The sequence below is a fragment of the Triticum urartu genome, chromosome 3A (assembly GCF_056163025.1).
Source record: "Triticum urartu cultivar PI428250 chromosome 3A, HENAU_Tu73, whole genome shotgun sequence".
Taxonomy (NCBI): domain Eukaryota; kingdom Viridiplantae; phylum Streptophyta; class Magnoliopsida; order Poales; family Poaceae; genus Triticum; species Triticum urartu.
The window spans coordinates 710867771-710890617 of NC_141875.1; positions in this window are offsets into that span (position 1 = coordinate 710867771).

The following is a 22847-nucleotide window of genomic DNA, read 5'->3' on the forward strand; positions in this document are numbered from 1 at the left end:
TTAATTTCCCAGCAAAATTTGCCATTAGCAAATTTTAGGTACATGTTACCATGCATAGCAAATATTCCCCCCTTGCGAATTTTGCCCTTGGATATTTTGAGTTGCTTTTTTTCCATGCACAACAATGTTTGTCCCATGTATAATGCCACTTGCAAACTCTTCTTAAACCAAGTTGTTATGTTTTCTCTAAATTTGCCATCTTTTTTCAAAAATAAGAGAATTCCTAATTCTTTTTGCCATGTTCACATGAAGCTAGCATGGCACTTTTATCCGTTAGACCATGACATTTTTTATCAATTAGGCCATCGCAGGTTTAGTGTGGGTAGCATGGCATTTTCATTATTTTAGACTATGGCATTTTTATTATTTTAAACAATGGCAATTATATTAATTAGAACATGGTAGTTTTGGTGTATGTAGCATCACAATCGTATTATTTAGAGGATAGCATTTTTACTATTTCAAGTGATGGCAATTTTCTTATTTTTAGACCATGTAATTTTTATTATTTAAACCATGGAAAATTTTCCAATTTTTCGCCATCATTTTTACAAATCAGCTTTCCCAATTTTTGCCTTTGTCAGTAGAAATATTGAAAAAAAAATAACAACTAGATTACTATATGTAAATTTCCATGCCAAAAGTTGTTGAACAAATGTAAAATTTTCTCTTAGGTAGCATGGCAAAATTTGTTAACACATGGCAATCCAGTTTAATCAGCTCGAATGTAGAAACACCATGGTTACTACCAAGGCACATGGCAAATATAGCTAGCTAAATGTAAAACATGTGGCAACTATGAACCATGTCTAGTTTCACTAATCTGTAAGCATGAAAAATTGTAGTTTTTTGTTTTTCACACGATGGCAACTTTACATTTTCTTAAATGCATATGGAAAATCTAGAAAACATATTAACATTGCAATCATTAAAGAAAAAATAATCAAGTAAAAGGGGAAAATATTTTTTAGAGCACGACAACTTTATTAATTAGAGCATGGCAAATTTACTAATTAGACGATGGTAGTTCTATTGTAGGTAGCATGGCAACTTTATTACTTAGCTCATGGTATTAATTCAGACCATGACAATTTCTTTTTGTTTTCACAACTAACTTCCCTTTTCTTGTACCATGGCAAATCCATTTAACATGCATGTCATGGTAATTTCTTTATTACGAAAATGTTTGGACTGGTCAAATGGCAATTGTCAGGGGAAAAGTGTGGTCTATACAACATGGAAATTTATAAGTTTTGTTTTCATACATCTTATAAAAAAATAGAGAACTGTATTTGTCGCATGGCAGATTATGATTTTTTTTTTGTTCTGTTCAACATGTCAAGTTGTTTAAAATGCTTGTACTGATCACGTGGCACTTCTTTTAGAGAAGAAAGTGTGTTTTGTACGATATCGAATTTTTTGATTTGGTTGTACAAATCAAATGGCAAATTTAGAAGAAAACAAATCATGGTAGTTTGGTTGTATAGATAATAGCAGTTTTAGCGCTTATTTTATGACAACTTTAATTTTTGTGTTGTATCTATGAATTTCTTTGGTTTTTTTTACTTTCTATGGAAGTTTCATTGTATATGCCATGGCAATTTTCAGTGTACCTATAATCGCAAGTTTAATTGCATGATTTTTTTTGAATTTCCTGGGGTTTACTATGGCTTTTTTACTATGCACCTCATGGCAACTTCAATTTTGTGTGATACATTTTTATATATGTATATACATTTACATATATGAAAATTCTTGGGTTTTAGCTTTCATTGCAATTTTATTTTGTATAGATCATGGCAATTTTTATTTTGTATGTATCATGACAACTTTTTTTTGTACAACAACTTTCATACTTGCACGTAGTTTTAAAGCTTTTTTATATGCAATTCTCATGATAGTGGCGATTTTCTATTTATTTGATATGGCAGTTTTGTGATGTTTTTGACAAATTTACATGGTGTTTATGAGTTTGTTTCCCTTGGCGTCCACATTGTTGTCCTATGATTTTTAGGGATTTTTTCAGGCCTGAGAGTGTCCACGGGAATGTCCAGCCTCGAGCTGGGCTTGTTTGTGTGGCCCTTTATTTTTTTCTCGTTCCATTAGCACACTAATGTTTCGTTTTGGGCTTGCTAGGAGGACGTTGTGGGTTTTAGCGAGGGTTCGCACTGGAAGGGCTTAATTAGGCTGGCCCTTTTCAGACGTTTTTGCCGCGTCGGTGCTGAAAAAAGGCTCAGTCACGCTCTCAGGACGTCGAAAAACACCAGCTCGGGCCTTTTTCTGTCCGGCGGTGACAGGCCGAACCCGGCGCACTGGGGGGCAGTTGGGGGCTCCGACGCAAGGGAAAAGCGCGGCTGGCCCACGCCGTCAGGGGAAAAGTCAAGGTTTTCTTCCTCGACTCGCCTCCCACCCCCCGCGCCCTCGGCCACCACTAGCTTTATCCCGGCGCCGCCCGCCGCCTTTCACCACTAGATAGCCATTCCACGCCGGAAAAATAGCAGAGCTTTGCCGCGGCAGCCCCTCCAACAACAGTTGGGCGTTTCCGGCCGCCGTTTCCAGCCGCGGAGGGGCAGTTTAGCGGCGGGGACACGCCCACCGGGCGCAAGGTGTTTGGCGATTTGCCTGCCTCGGCAACAGACTCGGACGACGAGGAAGCGCTCGCCGCGCTGCTGGAGGAGGAAGCCGAGGCCGACGTCCAGGAAGAAGAGCATCTCATCGTGCTCGCCGCACTCGCCCAGCTGCTGGCGAGCAATGAAAAGTCGCGGCGAGGTGGCTCGGCGCCGGGGCGGGTGAAAGCAAAGAACCGGCATCGTCTCGAAGGCTACTGCATGCTCTACTCCAACTACTTCGCCGATGCTCCACTTCACGGCGAGAAAATATTTTGGCGCCGTTATCGGATGAGCCGAAAGCTCTTCCTCAGGATTGTGAATTCCATCCGGGAGTTCGACAACTACTTCAAGTGCAAGATGGATTGCACCGGCGCCCTTGGATTCACCTCCATCCAGAAGTGCACGACAGCGATGAGGATGCTTGCATACGGAGCTCCCGGCGATTCACTCGACGACTATGGGCGCATGGCCGGGTCCACCAGCATAGAGTGTTTCTACAAGTTCTGTCGGGCAGTGCTGGCAGTGTTTGGACCGCAATACTTGAGAACACCTAATGCGAAAGACACTGCTCGGATCCTAGCACAGAATGCAGCAAGAGGATTTCCTAGGATGCTTGGAAGCATCGACTGCATGCATTGGAAATGGAAGAATTGCCCATTTGCTTGGCAGGGGATGTACAAAGGCGCCAAAGGCGGTTGCAGTGTGGTACTTGAGGCGGTGGCCACACAGGACCTCTGGATTTGGCACTCCTTCTTTGGTATGCCAGGAACTCACAATGACATCAACGTGCTGCAGTGCTCTCCTGTCTTTGCCAAGCTTGTTGAAGGTCATTCTCCTCCGGTGAACTTCGAGATCAATGGGCGGCACTACAACAAGGGGTACTATCTAGCTGATGGCATCTATCCGAGATGGTTGACATTTGTGAAGACGATCTCAAACCCTGTGCCAGGAGGCAAGAACGCCTGGTTTGCGAAGGTTCAGGAGGCTTGCAGGAAGGATGTCGAGCGGGCATTTGGTGTGCTCCAATCTCGATTTGCTGTTGTCCGGTACCCCGCTTAGACCTGGTCGAAAGATCAAATGTGGGAGATTATGACTTGCTGTGTCATCTTGCACAACATGATCATCGAGAGCGAGCAAGAAGACCCAATGTTTAACACTGAACCATACTACAGGCAGGGTCCTCTAGCCGAAGTTGATCACCAGCTACCGACAACCTGGACTGCCTATCTCAGTATGCGTCAGGAGATCCGAGACCCACAGGTGCATCATCAACTGCAGAAAGATCTGATAGAGCATCTATGGAGGCTCAAGGGCGACGCCGGGCGCGACGTGTGATGAAATATGAGTTTTTATTTGTTGAACTATATAATTTGTATTGAACTATTTGTTGTTGTACTATTTTGTTGAAGTATTTGATATTTCTGTGATGAGATATGTGATAAAAAAATTTATGTGCATAATTGAACGTCGAACAATGGCAAACCACGCCGGATATGGGCCTATTGTCGCCCATATGGGCCCTTTATTCGCCGAAATGGGGTTGAAAAGTAGGCCAATTTCGACGGCTGGGGGCGACGATTGGGCGCGAAACCGCCCCAGCGCCGATTGCATCACCGGCTCGCCCCTAGGAGGCGATTTTTATGCGTCCTGGGGGGGCGAACGGCTGGAGATGCTCTTAAACGCCCGATATAGGCTACGCTCGCAAAATGAGCACACACACACCCTCCCTTCTGATGATTCTTAATGGGCCGGCCCATCGAAGCGCTCTAGCCCATGAGAGGAAAGTTTCCTCCACCGGTTTTGTCAAGCTTCCAAAAGCTTCCTAGGTTTTGGGAAGCTTCCAAACTAGGTTTTTTTCTTGGTCTTTCTGGATTTGTTTTGTTCGTTTCTATTTCTGTTTTTTTTTTCTTTTTTGTTATTTTTCTTTTTATATGCGCATTTTTTTTTCAAATTCATGTACTTTTTTTAAATTCATGAACCTTTTTATCAAAAGACGTAAACTTTTTCCGAATTTGTGAACTTTTTTTTCGAATACGCAAACTTTTCTTTCAAATTCGGTGTTTTTTTGTAATTTTATGATTTATTTTCAGATCCTACAAACTTTCAAATAAATTATTTAGAAAAATGAAGAATTTTTCTTAAATCTGCTAACTTTTCCCAAATTTATGAACTTTTTTTTCCAAAATTGATGAATTTTATGAATTCACAAAGTGTTTTAAAATCCGTGTTTTTTTCAAATTCATGAACTTTTTTTCAAAATCGTTGAACTATTTTCAAATCCTTGAACTTTTTCTTCTTCAAAATCCATGATTTTTTTTCTCTCAAATTCAGGCTTTATTTCAAAGTCGCGAACTTTCTTCAAATTGGGCGAACTTCTCTTTTATACTTTTTTTGAATTCCTTTTTTAAAGTTTTTCTCGAAAAGCCAATTGTCAATGGTGGAGCGATCAACCAGACAACTATGACCTAGCAAACCGGAATAACTAGCGAGCCCCCCCAAGCAAAGCGATCGCTTCATGTTGGGCCGGCCATCAGGGTGGTGCTTGGGTGCTGGCTACTCTCTAGCACTTGAGGCGCTAGGGAAGATCTTCTCTTTTATTAGCGAACGAATTTGTTCACTCAATCCTAACTGTCCTGGGAATGACTCGTTCGCTCTCCCCCGGTTGATGATCCCCAGATATTCGCACCATAAACTATTATAGGAGATTTTGACGAAGGCGTCATCGTCGACGATGGTTGTGGCATCGACCGGCGGACAAACGGTGGGGCTGGTCATCCCTGTCAAGAGTCCATGCGATAAACATGGCAAGATCTACTAGCGCCAACACCTTCTCCCTGGTTCAGTATTAAAAATCTTGTAGAAAACTCACTCTTCCTTGGACAAAACTATCCAATCATGGTGAAAGGCGATCCAGCTGCTGTTGACACAACGTTACTACCATTTATGAGAAGCAATTGTATCTATACCTCGGGCATTGCTATGCTTCCCTACAGTGGCTATCACAATATGGGTCATGAAATAGGCCACTTCAGCCTAGATGATCAGTCCTGCGTTGGTCTTGAGATTGACAGTAGCTGCCCCTTCCCAGAGAAACTCTTCTGGTTCAAAGAAAGCGTTTCCAACGCCGAGGAGTGGTTGAGCTGAAGTTCATTTCATTGCTTGTTATTTGTTGTGTGATGAAAACTTTAGTATTTACTAGAATGTTTTGTTGGAACTAATCTATAATCCAACATGTATCCTTGTTGTCGTTGTGTGTTGATGACTTGTTGTATGTAATGAATGATACATTTGCATATGCATGTCATAATCTCAATTATAAATGGTTTTCGACTCACTTCTTGGAGTGTTAGTGCCGTAGTAGTATAGCCAGCATCCTTAGTAGTATGAAGTTGCTACATCACATAGAGCCAACCAACAGTTAGTTCTAGTTAGATCAACTAGAGCTAGGTGTCGCACCGAGGCCGAGAAATATGGTGATAGCGTGACTGCGTGAGGTGGGATTGTACGTAGTAGTATGTGAAGGAAATATGCCCTATAGGCAATAATAAAGTTATTATTTATTTCCTTATATCATGATAAATGTTTATTATTCATGCTAGAATTGTATTAACCGGAAACATAATACATGTGTGAATACATAGACAAACATAGTGTCACTAGTATGCCTCTACTTAACTAGCTCGTTAATCAAAGATGGTTATGTTTCCTAACCATGGACAAAGAGTTGTTATTTGATTAACGGGATTACATCATTAGTTGAATGATCTGATTGACATGACCCATTCCATTAGCTTAGCACCCGATCGTTTAGTATGTTGCTATTGCTTTCTTCATGACTTATACATGTTCCTATGACTATGAGATTATGCAACTCCCGTTTGCCGGAGGAACACTTTGTGTGCTACCAAACGTCACAACGTAACTGGGTGATTATAAAGGTGCTCTACAGGTGTCTCCAAAGGTACATGTTGGGTTGAGGTATTTCGAGATTAGGATTTGTCACTCTGATCGTCGGAGAGGTATCTCTGGGCCCTCTCGGTAATACACATCACTTAAGCCTTGCAAGCATTGCGACTAATGAGTTAGTTGCGGGATGTTGTATTACGGAACGAGTAAAGATACTTGCCGGTAACGAGATTGAACTAGGTATTGGATACCGACGATCGAATCTCGGGCAAGTAACATACCGATGACAAAAGGAACAACGTATGTTGTTATGCGGTCTGACCGATAAAAATCTTCGTAGAATATGTAGGAGCCAATATGGGCATCCAGGTCCCGCTATTGGTTATTGACCGGAGACGTGTCTCGGTCATGTCTACATTGTTCTCGAACCGTAGGGTCCGCACGCTTAAAGTTACGATGACAGTTTCATTATGAGTTTATGTATTTTGATGTACCGAAGGTTGTTCGGAGTCCCGGATGTGACCATGGACATGACGAGGAGTCTCGAAATGGTTGAGACATAAAGATCGATATATTGGACGACTATATTCGGACACCGGAATTGTTCCGGGTGATTTCGGATAAAACCGGAGTGCCGGAGGGGTTACCGGAACCCCCCGGGGAAGTAATGGGCCTTAGTGGGCCTGAGAAGAGAGAGAGGGCAGCAGCCCAGGAGGTGGCGCGCCCCCCCTCATGGGGAGTCCGAATAGGACTAGGAGGGGGGGGGGCCCTTTCCCTCTCCCTCTCCCTCTCTTTCCTTCCCCCTCTCTATTCCTAGTTGGACTAGGAAAGGGGAGTCCTACTCCCACTAGGAGGAGGACTCCCCCCTCTCCTTGGCGCGCCCCAAGGGCCGGCCGGCCTCCCCTTGCTCCTTTATATACGGGGGCGGGGGGCACCCTAGAACACACAAGTTGATCTTCGTGATCGTTCCTTAGCCGTGTGCGGTGTCCCCCTCCACGATATTACACCTTGATCATATTGTAGTGGTGCTTAGGCGAAGCCCTGCGACGGTTAAACATCAAGATCGTCACCACGCCGTCGTGCTGACGAAACTCCTCCCCGAAGCTTTGCTGGATCGGAGCCCGGGGTGCGTCATCGAGTTGTACGTGTGTCAAGAACTCAGAGGTGCCGGAGTAACGGTGCTTGGATCGGTTGGACCGGGAAGACGTACGACTACTTCCTCTATGTTGCGTCAACGCTTCCGCTTCGGTCTACGAGGGTACGTAGACAACACTCTCCCCTCTCGTTGCTATGCATCACCATGATCTTGCGTGTGCGTAGGAAAATTTTGAAATTACTACGTTCCCCAACAGTATGATATAGGCACAGGGCTTGCCGTGTTTCCTACTCCTCCGGTCTAAATGTGGAGAATATTTGGTCGAGTTCTTCCTCCTTTTGCCGACACGTGGGACATCCAGCATCCAGGTCATGTCATGCAAGAAAATGGAGTGGTATTTGAAGCCACGTGATGTGCATCTCTGGTTAAACTGTAAATAGAATGTTACTACTCTTGAGTAACTCCAAAAGCGGCCACCGAAGATCTTTATTGAATTTGTTTTTCATCACCAGCACGTCGAGGTGAAAGATGTGCAGGTTCAGTGGGTCCTCTTGTGTTTTCACTGACATGTGGGACCGCATGTGAGTAAACAGACGATGGGCTCCACGTGTCTGCTGGTTGGCTGAGAAGAGAGATAGAGGAGCCATCACCTCGATATAGGCTCAATATAGTGGGGTGGCATGGGCCATAACCAGCATTCACGTCTAGCAGTACGGCACACGCCACCCACACGAGTCCCACGCGACACCAATTTTCTTGGAGTCCATGCTACAACCATATCTTCTCCCTCCTGTCTTCTTAGCCATCGCATGGTGGGAGGGATGAGGGTTTGCCGATAGTCGGTTTTCTCAACTACGGTCCCACTTGTAAATGAAAATGCAACACAGCACGCATTCCCCCTTGAGCGGCGTGCCGGGCCAACCGTGTGGGGGTGCGACGTACGCGAACACAGCAGGCTTTTCCTTTTGAACTTGTAACTTGTAAAATTTGGTTCTGCTCCATGGCGCGACCGATAGGTAGAAATAACGATTTTTCCTAGAGTAATGAGAAGTTTGGTTCTGGCGTGGTTCATGCATGGAGTACGTACGAAAATTATGAAGTTGATGCGAAAGGTAAGATAATTACTAGTAGTACCATATACTACTACATGGATTTGACGGAAAGATAAAGATACATACAAATCCATCAACGACATCCTCACGCCCTAGTGCGCTGGGTCACCAACCGACATGTGAGGAGCAGCGGCGTTGGCGGCGAGCTCAACGTGCTTCTGAACGATGCCGTCCAAGGTTGCCTTACGGGTCAAGAAGGCGAGCGACCTATCCTCCTCCTTTGGCACGTAGTAGTCCTTGTGGACGATTTGCGCGTAGATGTGGGTGATTATGTCGACGGTGTCTTGCTGCGCCAGGCGCTGCGCGGCGAGCGCGACCTCGAGGTGGACATTCTCCGGCGCGACGGCGGGCAGTCGCAGGGCCACCGGTGCGTCTAAGAGGTTGTCACCATAGAGGTCGTTGAGGGTGGCGGGCATCGCAGAGCCTGGCCGCGTGGGTTGGAGGCGTACGTCAAGGTCGTCCGCGAGCTTCTTGACGACGGTGAACTTGTCAAGAAAGCTGACGAGGACCTTGTTGAACAAGGAGACGAAGCTGTCGTCCAAGCGGCCTCTCGCCCTGGCGGCCTCAAGCACGACCTGGAGACGTTCCTCGGTGCCGGGCCGCAGGCCGACATCGTCGACCATCTGGCACAGCCGGCTGATGCTCGTGCTCATCGCCTCCATGGGTCTAGCTTCTAGTCAATTGATCTTGCGATTGGAGTGATCACTCTTGCCCTTGGTTAGGGTGCGTAGGTGTGTAGGATTTCGTAGATTGGACTGGCGGGGAGCCTTTAGGTTGGTCATAGTGGGGAGTATCATATACTAGTATCATGCATATGATACTAGTGTATGATACTACATTCATAGTGCATAGTAATATAGATTAGTATCATATGTGGACTCATTTTTTCCATGCATGACACATAGTAGCATAACATTTATTATGTTACGATATCTACCTATGTTACTATAACCATCTCTCTCTTCTTTAATTGACTGCCACATAAGCATGTTTGTGAGTCCCAAGTGCATGTTACTACTTATGTTACCCCCACTATGGCTTGCCTTATATGAGAAGTGCAGACTGCGTTGCATTCACGTGTGTGTTGGCCATCTACCCCTCGGCCCTTTACTGCACCTGCCTTTGGCTGTATGACAGGTGGGCCAGCCACCTGTTGGGCCCACGAGTCATTCACCCAAACGCAGGTGCAGTAAGTCAATGACGCATGGTACATTAACTCCCTCCTCGTTTCTTATTACGTGACATATCAACCAATGAGAGATGTGGGCCGTGCATGCTTTCAATGACTTAAGACTACCAAACATGACATGTAGTGGTTAGTTCATTGCATGTAATCCTATTAATTAGCAAAAAGACATTAAGTTCTCTCGCTTTCCCCTTCGTCTTGGTCATGGTGCACAACCTAAGAGCATGGTTAATACTTAATAGTATAGCCAGCTGCTGGCTGCTGGCTATATGATGTTGCTATGTCATAGTAGAGCCATCACTTGTAGCCACTCATACAATAAGGTTAGCTATAAGAGTACTACCTTTTCTCATCTTCTCTCTCTCTTTCTCAATATTTATTGTATATCAGCCTAGGAATCCGCATATAGCTAGGCTCTTGCATGAGAGCCCACTCCTCTTTTTCACTTGCTCTAAGATGACTTATACACCTAGACGAAGGGAGTAGTCTCAAGTCATTGGATGCATACACACCCCACGTCTCGTATTGGGTGATTTCTTTTTTCGTGGCAAAAAAAGGGAACGAGGTGGGTAGTTAATGCATCGCGCCTAAAAGTTTTGGGATTACTATTTGGTTTTCGTAACGTGACTGATGCACTAATACGGAGGGAGTACACTAGTAGTCTTTGATAGCAATTTTTTGTTGGTAGCTTACAAAGCTGAGCGCTCGGTGAGTACAATAGTAGTCTGATTGATGAGACTTCAGATTTGAGCCATCTACCGGAAGGAATAAAACAATACACCATGTATTTATTTACAGAGGGAGTAGTACATTTTTTGTGACATGCATTACTAGATATTGCTAGTCAAATACTAAATCCAGATGGACGTGGTGGTACTACTAAATCCAGACGGTGGTGCTAGTACTAGTAGTAGTACTACCAATGTAGTAGCAGTGTACTACCCGTTTGTCAAATTATTACGTGCTGCTCGTCGCAGTGAAGTGACAATACCCTGCGCCAGAGATGACACTTGAGTATAGGCACCGTGTTTGGCATAACACATAAATCAGCCTCACCGTCTGCAGTCACTATCATCATGGCTATAGAGCTAGCCTGCTTACAACTAGCCGTGTTCGACATAATTTCCCGTGCGTAGATGCCCGTGCATTGCACGGAACACCAATATTGGGGGTGGACTGCGCCGGCAGCGGCCATCGCGCCAGATTTTTCCATGGCCTTCTAGATGTGGTGGGAGGAGATAAGGCTGATTGTGAGAGACAATGAGTTGTTTGTAAATAGGGAACAAGTGCGGGCATATTTTTTCAAAACTGGAGAAGTTTGGTTTGTATGCATCAGATCTAGATCCGGCGGCTATTGGTGAAAGATGGCAGGCACAACATCATCACCAACTCAGGACCTCTTTGATTCACATGATTTTGAAAACGCAGGAATAGGACACGATAATATTACAAGTTTCAAACTGATATTACAAATGTTAGTGAAGGAAATATGCCCTAGAGGCAATAAGAAAGTTATTATTTATTTCCTTGTATCATGATAAATGTTTATTATTCATGCTAGAATTGTATTAACCGGAAACATAATACATGTGTGAATACATAAACAAACAGAGTGTCACTAGTATGCCTCTACTTGACTAGCTCGTTGATCAAAGATGGTTAAGTTTCCTAACCATAGACATGAGTTGTCATTTGATTAACGGGATCACATCATTAGGAGAATGATGTGATTGACATGACCCATTCCGTTAGCTTAGCACACGATCGTTTAGTATGTTTCTATTGCTTTCTTCATGACTTATACATGTTCCTATGACTATGAGATTATGCAACTCCCGTTTACCGGAGGAACACTTTGTGTGCTACTAAACGTCACAACATAACTGGGTGATTATAAAGGTGCTCTACAGGTGTCTACGAAGGTACTTGTTGGGTTGGCGTATTTCGAGATTAGGATTTGTCACTCCGATTGTCGGAGAGGTATCTCTGGGCCCTCTCGGTAATGCACATCACTTAAGCCTTGCAAGCATTGCAACCAATGAGTTAGTTGCGGGATGATGTATTACGGAACGAGTAAAGAGACTTGCCGGTAACGAGATTGAACTAGGTATTGAGGTACCGACGATCGAATCTCGGGCAAGTAACATACCGATGACAAAGGGAACAACGTATGTTGTTATGCGGTCTGACCGATAAAGATCTTCGTAGAATATGTAGGAGCCAATATGGGCATCCAGGTTCCGCTATTGGTTATTGACCGGAGACGTGTCTCGGTCATGTCTACATAGTTCTCGAACCCGTAGGGTCCACACGCTTAACGTTACGATGACAGTTTTATTATGAGTTTATGTGTTTTGATGTACCGAAGGTTGTTCGGAGCCCCGGATGTGATCACGGACATGACGAGGAGTCTCGAAATGGTCAAGACATGAAGATTGATATATTGGAAGCCTATGTTTGGATATCGGAAGTGTTCCGGGTAAAATCGGGATTTTACCGGAGTACCGGGAGGTTACCGGAACCCCCCGGGAATCAAATGGGCCTTAGTGGGCCTAGGTGGAAGAGAGGAGAGGAGGCAAGGGCTGGCCGCGCGCCCCTCCCCCTAGTCCGAATAGGACAAGGAGAGGGGGGCGGCGCCGCCCCTTCCTTCCTTCTCCTCCACTCCTTCCCCCTCAAGTCCTAATCCAACTAGGAAAGGGGGGAGTCCTACTCCCAGTGGGAGTAGGACTCCTCCTGGCGCGCCCTCTCCCTTGGCCGGCTGCACCCCCCTTGCTCCTTTATATACGGGGGCAGGGGGCACCCCATAGACACAAAAATTGATCATTGATCTCTTAGCCGTGTGCGGTGCCCCCCTCCACCATAGTCCACCTCGATAATACTGTAGCGGTGCTTAGGCGAAGCCCTGCATCGGTAGAACATCAACATCGTCACCACGCCGTCGTGCTGACGAAACTCTCCCTCAACACTCAGCTGGATCGGAGTTCGAGGGACGTCATCAGGCTGAACGTGTGCTGAACTCGGAGGTGCTGTACGTTCGGTACTTGATCGGTCGGATCGTGAAGACGTACGACTACAGCAACCGCGTTGTGCTAACGCTTCTGCTTTCGGTCTACGAGGGTACGTGGACAACACTCTCCCCTCTCGTTGCTATGCATCACCATGATCTTGCGTGTGCGCAGGAAATTTTTTGAAATTACTACGTTCCCCAACAGTGGTATCCGAGCCTGGTTTTATGCGTTGATGTTATATGCACGAGTAGAACACAAGTGAGTTGTGGGCGATTTAAGTCATACTTCTTACCAGCATGTCATACTTTGGTTCGGCGGTATTGTTGGATGAAGCGGCCCGGACTGACATTACGCGTACGCTTACGCGAGACTGGTTCTACCGACGTGCTTTGCACATAGGTGGCTGGCGGGTGTCAGTTTCTCCAACTTTAGTTGAACCGTGTGTGGCTACGCCCGGTCCTTGCGAAGGTTAAAACAGCACCAACTTGACAAACTAACGTTGTGGTTTTGATGCGTAGGTAAGAACGGTTCTTGCTAAGCCCGTAGCAGCCACATAAAACTTGCAACAACAAAGTAGAGGACGTCTAACTTGTTTTTGCAGGGCATGTTGTGATGTGATATGGTCAAGACATGATGCTAAATTTTATTGTATGAGATGATCATGTTTTGTAACCGAGTTATCGGCAACTGGCAGGAGCCATATGGTTGTCGCTTTATTGTATGCAATGCAATCGCCCTGTAATGCTTTACTTTATCACTAAGCGGTAGCGATAGTCGTGGAAGCATAAGATTGGCGAGACGACAACGATGCTACGATGGAGATCAAGGTGTCGCGTCGGTGACGATGGTGATCATGACGGTGATTCGGAGATGGAGATCACAAGCACAAGATGATGATGGCCATATCATATCACTTATATTGATTGCATGTGATGTTTATCTTTTATGCATCCTATCTTACTTTGATTGACGGTAGCATTATAAGATGATTGCTCACTAAATTTCAAGATAAAAGTGTTCTCCCTGAGTATGCACCGTTGCCAAAGTTCGTCGTGCCCAGACACCACGTGATGATCGGGTGTGATAAGCTCTACGTCCATCTACAACGGGTGCAAGCCAGTTTTGCACACGCAGAATACTTAGGTTAAACTTGACGAGCCTAGCATATGCAGATATGGCCTCAGAACACTGAGACCGAAAGGTTGAGCGTGAATCATATAGTAGATATGATCAACATAGTGATGTTCACCATTGAAAGCTACTCCATTTCACGTGATGATCGGTTATGGTTTAGTTGATTTGGATCACATGATCACTTAGAGGATTAGAGGGATGTCTTTCTAAGTGGGAGTTCTTAAGTAATATGATTAATTAAACTTAAATTTATCATGAACTTAGTACCTGATAGTATCTTGCTTGTCTATGTTTGATTGTAGATAGATGGCCCGTGTTGTTGTTCCGTTGAATTTTAATGCGTTCCTTGAGAAAGCAAAGCTGAAAGATGATGGTAGCAATTACACGGACTGGGTCCGTAACTTGAGGATTATCCTCGTTGCTGCACAGAAGAATTACATCCTGGAAGCACCGCTGAGTGCCAGGCCTGTTGCTGATGCAACTGACGACGTTAAGAACGTCTGGCAAAGCAAAGCTGATGACTACTCGATAGTTCAGTGTGCCATGCTCTACGGCTTAGAACCGGGACTTCAACGATGTTTTGAACGTCATGGAGCATATGAGATGTTCCAGGAGTTGAAGTTAATATTTCAAGCAAATTCCCGGATTGAGAGATATGACGTCTCCAATAAGTTCTACAGCTGCAAGATGGAGGAGAATAGTTCTGTCAGTGAACATATACTCAGAATGTCTGGGTACCATAATCACTTGACTCAGCTGGGAGTTAATCTTCCGGTAGATAGTGTCATTGACAGAGTTCTTCAATCACTGCCACCAAGCTAAAAGAGCTTCGTGATGAACTATAATATGCAAGGGATGAATAAGACAATTCCCGAGCTCTTCGCAATGCTAAAAGCTGCGGAGGTATAAATCAAGAAGGAGCATCAAGTGTTGATGGTCAACAAGACCGCTAGTTTTAAGAAAAAGGGTAAAGGGAAGAAGAAGGTGAACTTCAAGAAGAACAGCAAGCAAGTTGCTGCTCAGGAGAAGAAACACAAGTCTGGACCTAAGCCTGAAACTGAGTGCTTCTACTGCAAGCAGACTGGTCACTGGAAGCGGAATTGCCCCAAGTATTTGGCGGATAAGAAGGATGGCAAGATGAACAAAGGTATATGTGATATACATGTTATTGATGTGTACCTTACTAGAGCTTGAAGTAGTACCTGGGTATTTGATACTGATTCTGTTGCTAATATTTGCAACTCGAAACAGGGACTACGGATTAAGCGAACACTGGCAAAGGACGAGGTGACGATGCGCGTGGGAAACGGTTCCAAAGTCGATGTGATCGCGGTCGGCACTCTACCTCTACATCTACCTTCGGGATTAGTATTAGACCTAAATAATTGTTATTTGGTGCCAGCGTTGAGCATGAACATTATATCTGGATCTTGTTTGATGTGAGACGGTTATTCATTTAAATCAGAGAATAATGGTTGTTCTATTTATACGAGTAATATCTTTTATGGTCATGCACCCTTGAAGAGTGGTCTATTTTTGATGAATCTCGATAGTAGTGATACACATATTCATAATGTTGAAGCCAAAAGATGCAGAGTTGATAATGATAGTGCAACTTATTTGTGGCACTGCCGTTTAGGTCATATCGGTATAAAGCGCATGAAGAAACTCCATACTGATGAACTTTTGGAACCACTTGATTATGAATCACTTGGTACTTGCGAACCGTGCCTCATGGGCAAGATGACTAAAACGCCGTTCTCCGGTACTATGGAGAGAGCAACAGATTTGTTGGAAATCATACATACAGATGTATGTGGTCCGATGAATGTTGAGGCTCGTGGCGGATATCGTTATTTTCTCACCTTCACAGATGATTTAAGCAGATATGGGTATATCTACTTAATGAAGCATAAGTCTGAAACATTTGAAAAGTTCAAAGAATTTCAGAGTGAAGTTGAAAATCATCCTAACAAGAAAATAAAGTTTCTACGATCTGATAGTGGAGGAGAATATTCGAGTTACGAGTTTGGTCTACATTTGAAACAATGCGGAATAGTTTCGCAACTCACGCCACCCGGAACACCACAGCGTAATAGTGTGTCCGAACGTCGTAATCGCACTTTACTTGATATGGTGCGATCTATGATGTCTCTTACAGATTTACCGCTATTGTTTTGGGGTTATACTTTAGAGACGGCCGCATTCACGTTAAATAGGGCACCATCAAAATCCGTTGAGACAACGCCTTATGAACTGTGGTTTGGCAAGAAACCAAAGTTGTCATTTCTTAAATTTTGGGGCTGCGATGCTTATGTGAAAAATCTTCAACCTGATAAGCTCGAACCCAAATCGGAGAAATGTGTCTTCATAGGATACCCAAAGGAGACTATTGGGTACACCTTCTATCACAGATCCGAAGGCAAGACATTTGTTGCTAAGAATGGACCTTTCTAGAGAAGGAGTTTCTCTAGAAAGAAGTGAGTGGGAGGAAAGTAGAACTTGATGGGGTAACTGTACCTGCTCCCTTATTGGAAAGTAGTACATCACAGAAATCAGTTTCTGTGACACCTACACCAACTAGTGAGGAAGTTAATGATGATGATCATGAAACGTCAGATTAAGTTGCTACTGATCTTCGTAGATCAACCAGAGTAAGATCCGCACCAGAGTGGTACAGTAATCCTGTTCTGGAAGTCATGCTACTAGATCATGATGAACCTACAAACTATGAAGAAGCGATGGTGAGCCCAGATTCCGCAAAATGGCTTGAAGCCATGAAATCGGAGATGGGATCCATGTATGAGAACAAAGTATGGACTTTGGTTGACTTGCCCGATGATCGGCAAGCCATTGAGAATAAATGGATCTTCAAGAAGAAGACTGACGCTGACGGTAATATTACTGTCTATAAATCTCGACTTGTTGCGAAAGGTTTTCGACAAGTTCAAGGGATTGACTACGATGAGACCTTCTCACCCATAGCGATGCTTAAGTCTATCCGAATCATGTTAGCAATTGCCACATTTTATGATTATGAAATTTGGCAAATGGATATAAAAACTTCATTCCTGAATGGATTTCTGGAAGAAGAGTTGTATATGATGCAACCGGAAGGTTTTATCGATCCAAAGGGAACTAACAAAGTGTGCAAGCTCCAACGATCCATTTATGGACTGGTGCAAGCCTCTCGGAGTTGGAATAAACACTTTGATAGTGTGATCAAAGCATTTGGTTTTATACAGACTTTTGAAGAAGCATGTATTTATAAGAAAGTGAGTGGGAGCTCTGTAGCATTTATGATATTATATGTGGATGACATATTGCTGATTGGAAATAATATAGAATTTCTAGATAGCATAAAGGGATACTTGAATAAGAGTTTTTCGATGAAAGACCTCGGTGAAGCTGCTTATATATTGGGCATTAAGATCTATAGAGATAGATCAAGACGCTTAATTGGACTTTCACAAAGCACATACCTTGACAAAGTTTTGAAAAAGTTCAAAATGGATCAAGCAAAGAAAGGGTTCTTGCCTGTGTTACAAGGTGTGAAGTTGAGTAAGACTCAATGCCCGACCACTACAGAAGATAGAGAGAAAATGAAAGATGTTCCCTATGCTTCAGCCATAGGCTCTATCATGTATGCAATGTTGTGTACCAGACCTGATGTGTGCCTTGCTATAAGTCTAGCAGAGAGGTACCAAAGTAATCCAGGAGTACTTGACAGTGGTCAAGAACATCCTGAAGTACCTGAAAAGGACTAAGGATATGTTTCTCGTTTATGGAGGTGGCAAAGATCTCATCGTAAATGGTTATGTTGATGCAAGCTTTGACACTGATCCGGACGATTCTAAATCGCAAACCGGATACATGTTTACATTGAACGGAGGAGCTGTCAGTTGGTGCAGTTCTAAACAAAGCGTCGTGGCGGGATCTACATGTGAAGCAGAGTACATAGCTGCTTCGGAAGCAGCAAATGAAGGAGTCTGGATGAAGGAGTTCATATCCGATCTAGGTGTCATACCTAGTGCATCGGGTCCAATGAAAATCTTTTGTGACAATATTGGTGCAATTGCCTTGGCGAAGGAATCCAGATTTCATAAGAGAACCAAGCACATCAAGAGACGCTTCAATTCCATCTAGGATCTAGTCCAGGTGGGAGACATAGAAATTTGCAAGATACATATGGATCTGAATGTTGCAGACCCGCTAACTAAGCCTCTTCCACGAGCAAAACATGATCAGCACCAAGGCTCCATGGGTGTTAGAATCATTACTGTGTAATCTAGATTACTGACTATAGTGCAAGTGGGAGACTGAAGGAAATATGCCCTAGAGGCAATAATAAAGTTATTATTTATTTCCTTATATCATGATAAATGTTTATTATTCATGCTAGAATTGTATTAACCGGAAACATAATACATGTGTGAATACATAAACAAACAGAGTGTCACTAGTATGCCTCTACTTGACTAGCTCGTTGATCAAAGATGGTTAAGTTTCCTAACCATAGACATGAGTTGTCATTTGATTAACGGGATCACATCATTAGGAGAATGACGTGATTGACATGACCCATTCCGTTAGCTTAGCACACGATCGTTTAGTATGTTGCTATTGCTTTCTTCATGACTTATACATGTTCCTATGACTATGAGATTATGCAACTCCCGTTTACCGGAGGAACATTTTGTGTGCTACCAAACGTCAAAACGTAACTAGGTGATTATAAAGGTGCTCTACAGGTGTCTCCGAAGGTACTTGTTGGGTTGGCGTATTTCGAGATTAGGATTTGTCACTCCGATTGTCGGAGAGGTATCTTTGGGCCCTCTCGGTAATGCACATCACTTAAGCCTTGCAAGCATTGCAACTAATGAGTTAGTTGCGGGATGATGTATTACAGAACGAGTAAAGAGACTTGCCGATAACGAGATTGAACTAGGTATTGAGATACCGACGATCGAATCTCGAGCAAGTAACATACCGATGACAAAGGGAACAGCGTATGTTGTTATGCGGTCTGACCGATAAAGATCTTCATAGAATATGTAGGAGCCAATATGAGCATCCAGGTTCCGCTATTGGTTATTGACCGGAGACGTGTCTCGTTCATGTCTACATAGTTCTCGAACCCGTAGGGTCCGCACGCTTAATGTTACGATGACAGTTTTATTATGAGTTTATGTGTTTTGATGTACCGAAGGTTGTTCGGAGCCCCGGATGTGATCACGGACATGACGAGGAGTCTCGAAATGGTCGAGACATGAAGATTGATATATTGGAAGCCTATGTTTGGATATCAGAAGTGTTCCGGGTAAAATCGGGATTTTACCGGAGTACCGGGAGGTTACCGGAACCCCCCGGGAATCAAATGGGCCTTAGTGGGCCTAGGTGGAAGAGAGGAGAGGAGGCAAGGGCTGGCCGCACGCCCCTCCCCCTAGTCCGAATAGGACAAGGAGAGGGGGGGCGGCACCGCCCCTTCCTTCCTTCTCCTCCACTTCTTCCCCCTCAAGTCCTAATCCAACTAGGAAAGGGGGGAGTCCTACTCCCAGTGGGAGTAGGACTCCTCCTGGAGCGCCCTCTCCCTTGGCCGGCCGCACTGTTGGGGAACGTAGTAATTTCAAAAAATTTCCTACGCACACGCAAGATCATAGTGATGCATAGCAACGAGAGGGGGAGTATGATCTACATACCTAGTAGATCGACAACGGAAGTGTTTGGTTGATGTAGTCGTACGTCTCCACGATCCGACCGATCAAGCATCGAAACTACGGCACCTCCGAGTTCTAGCACACGTTCAGCTTGATGACGATCCCCGGACTCCGATCCAGCAAAGTGTCGGGGAAGAGTACCGTCAGCACGACAGCGTGGTGACGATCTTGACGTACTACTGCTGCAGGGCTTCGCCTAAGCACCGCTACAATATTATCGAGGACTATGGTGGCTGGGGGCGCCGCACACGGCTAAGGAATAGATCACGTGGATCAACTTGTGTGTGTCTAGGGTGCCTCTGCCTCAGTATATAAAGGACCAAAGGGAGGAGGCTGGCCGGCCACATAGGGCGCGCCAGGAGAGTCCTACTCCCTCTGGGAGTAGGATCCCCCCCAATCCTAGTTGGAATAGGACTTGTGGAGGGGGGGAAAGAGAGAGAGGGGCCGGCCCCCTCTCCTTGTCCAATTCGGACCAAGGGAGGGGAGGGGCGTGCGGCCCATGTAGGGCTGCCTCTTCTCTTTTCCACTAAGGCCCATCATGGCCCATTTAGCTCCCGGGGGGTTCCGGTAACCTCCCGGTACTCCGGTAAAATCCCGATTTCACCCGGAACACTTCCGATATCCAAACATAGGCTTCCAATATATCAATCTTTATGTCTCGACCATTTCGAGACTCCTCTTCATGTCCATGATCACATCCGGGACTCCGAACAACCTTCGGTACATCAAAATGCATAAACTCATAATATAACTGTCATCGTAACCTTAAGCGTGCGGACCCTACGGGTTCGAGAACAATGTAGACATGACCGAGACATGTCTCCAGTCAATAACCAATAGCGGGACTTGGATGCCCATATTGGCTCCTACATATTCTACGAAGATCTTTATCGGTCAGACCGCATAACAACATACGTCGTTCCCTTTGTCATCGGTATGTTACTTGCCCGAGATTCGATCGTCGGTATTCCAATACCTAGTTCAATCTCGTTGCCGGCAAGTCTCTTTACTCGTTCTGTAACACATCATCCCGCAACTAACTCATTTAGTTGCAATGCTTGCAAGGCTTAAGTGATGTGCATTACCGAGAGGGCCCAGAGATACCTCTCCGACAATTGGAGTGACAAAACCTAATCTCGAAATACGCCAACCCAACATGTACCTTTGGAGACACCTGTAGTACTCCTTTATAATCACCCAGTTACGTTGTGACGTTTGGTAGTACCCAAAGTGTTCCTCCGGTAAACGGGAGTTGCATAATCTCATAGTTATAGGAACATGTATAAGTCATGAAGAAAGCAATAGCAACATACTAAACGATCGGGTGCTAAGCTAATGGAATGGGTCATGTCAATCAGATCATTCTCTTAATGATGTGATCCCGTTAATCAAATAACAACTCATTGTTCATGGTTAGGAAACATAACCATCTTTGATTAATGAGCTAGTCAAGTAGAGGCATATTAGTGACACTTTGTTTGTCTATGTATTCACACATGTATTATGTTTCCGGTTAATACAATTCTAGCATGAATAATAAACATTTATCATGATTATAAGGGAATAAATAATAACTTTATTATTGCCTCTAGGGCATATTTCCTTCACGCACCCCCTTCCTCCTTTATATACGGGGGCAGGGGGGCACCCCATATACACAACAATTGATCATTGATCTCTTAGCCGTGTGCGGTGTCCCCCTCCATCATAGTCCACCTCGATAATACTGTAGCGGTGCTTAGGCGAAGCCCTGTGTCGGTAGAACATCAACATCGTCACCACGCCGTCGTGCTGATGAAACTCTCCCTCAACACTCGGCTGGATCGGAGTTCGATGGACGTCATTGGGCTGAACGTGTGCTGAACTCGGAGGTGCCGTACGTTCGGTACTTGATCGGTCAGATCGTGAAGACGTACAACTACATCAACCGCGTTGTGCTAACGCTTCCGCTTTCGGTCTACGAGGGTACGTGGACAACACTCTCCCCTCTCGTTGCTATGCATCACCATGATCTTTCTTGTGCGTAGGAATTTTTTTGAAATTACTACGTTCCCCAACAGTTAGGAGTAATGCTGCACCTACGAAGAGGGAATCTAGGAAGTTTACGTAAAAACTTTCGTTACTTTAGGTGGATGCAGCATTATCGTACAAACTAAAATCCACTGCCCTGACAAGTCACTAATGGGTAAATAAATTTTTGAGTCTCTGGCCGTATATGAGCCCATGAGAGATAGCAGAGAGAGAGAGAGAGAGAAAGAGCTACTCCCTCCATTCGATAATGTAGTGCCAACATTTTTTGAAGTCAAAATTTTGAAACTTTGACCAAGTTTATAAAGAAATTACTTATATCTACAATACTAAAGATAAATGATAGTATGAAGTAAGTACATGTTGTGATGAATCTAATGATCTTTCCAGATGTAAATGTTTTTCTCCACATATACCTGGTCAAACTTTTATGAGGTTGGACTTTTCAAAACATCCATATGCTTATGAACGTGAGAGAGTCCCTACCTAGATAGAGAGAGAGAGTGAAATAGAAAGAGTGAGTGAAAAAAGTGTGTGTGCGTGTGTGAAAGAGACGTGGACAACACACGATAAAAGTAGAGAAAAGGCGTGTGTGTCTTATGCAAACATATCACACATGCATCTTCGACAACGGAAGCAAGGTGAGGAGATAGTGTCTGGTTGTGTGCAACCAAGAGAGAAAGACCCCTAGCACGTGGCTAAGAGGGGTCTGACAAACAAGGGAGAGAGGTCGAAAGAGACATACGGAGAAAATGCAGACATGGGGAGGAGAGAGTGTATGTTTGTCATAGAGAGATCCCCTGAAGATCATGATGGGACTACATGGGTGGGGGATCGAGTGACAAGGTGTGTGCGCGATAGAAGATACCCGAAGAGATATCGAGATAGACATATGGATGGAAGGAGACAATACGTGTGTTCCAGATGGATAGTGAGAGATAATCATACTTAGGGGGGGGAGTGCGTGCTCCTATGATGGAGTGATGGATTATGGTACTTAGAGGGTTGCGTGTCACATAGAGAGAGAACAAGGGCGGAGAGTGTTGGATGG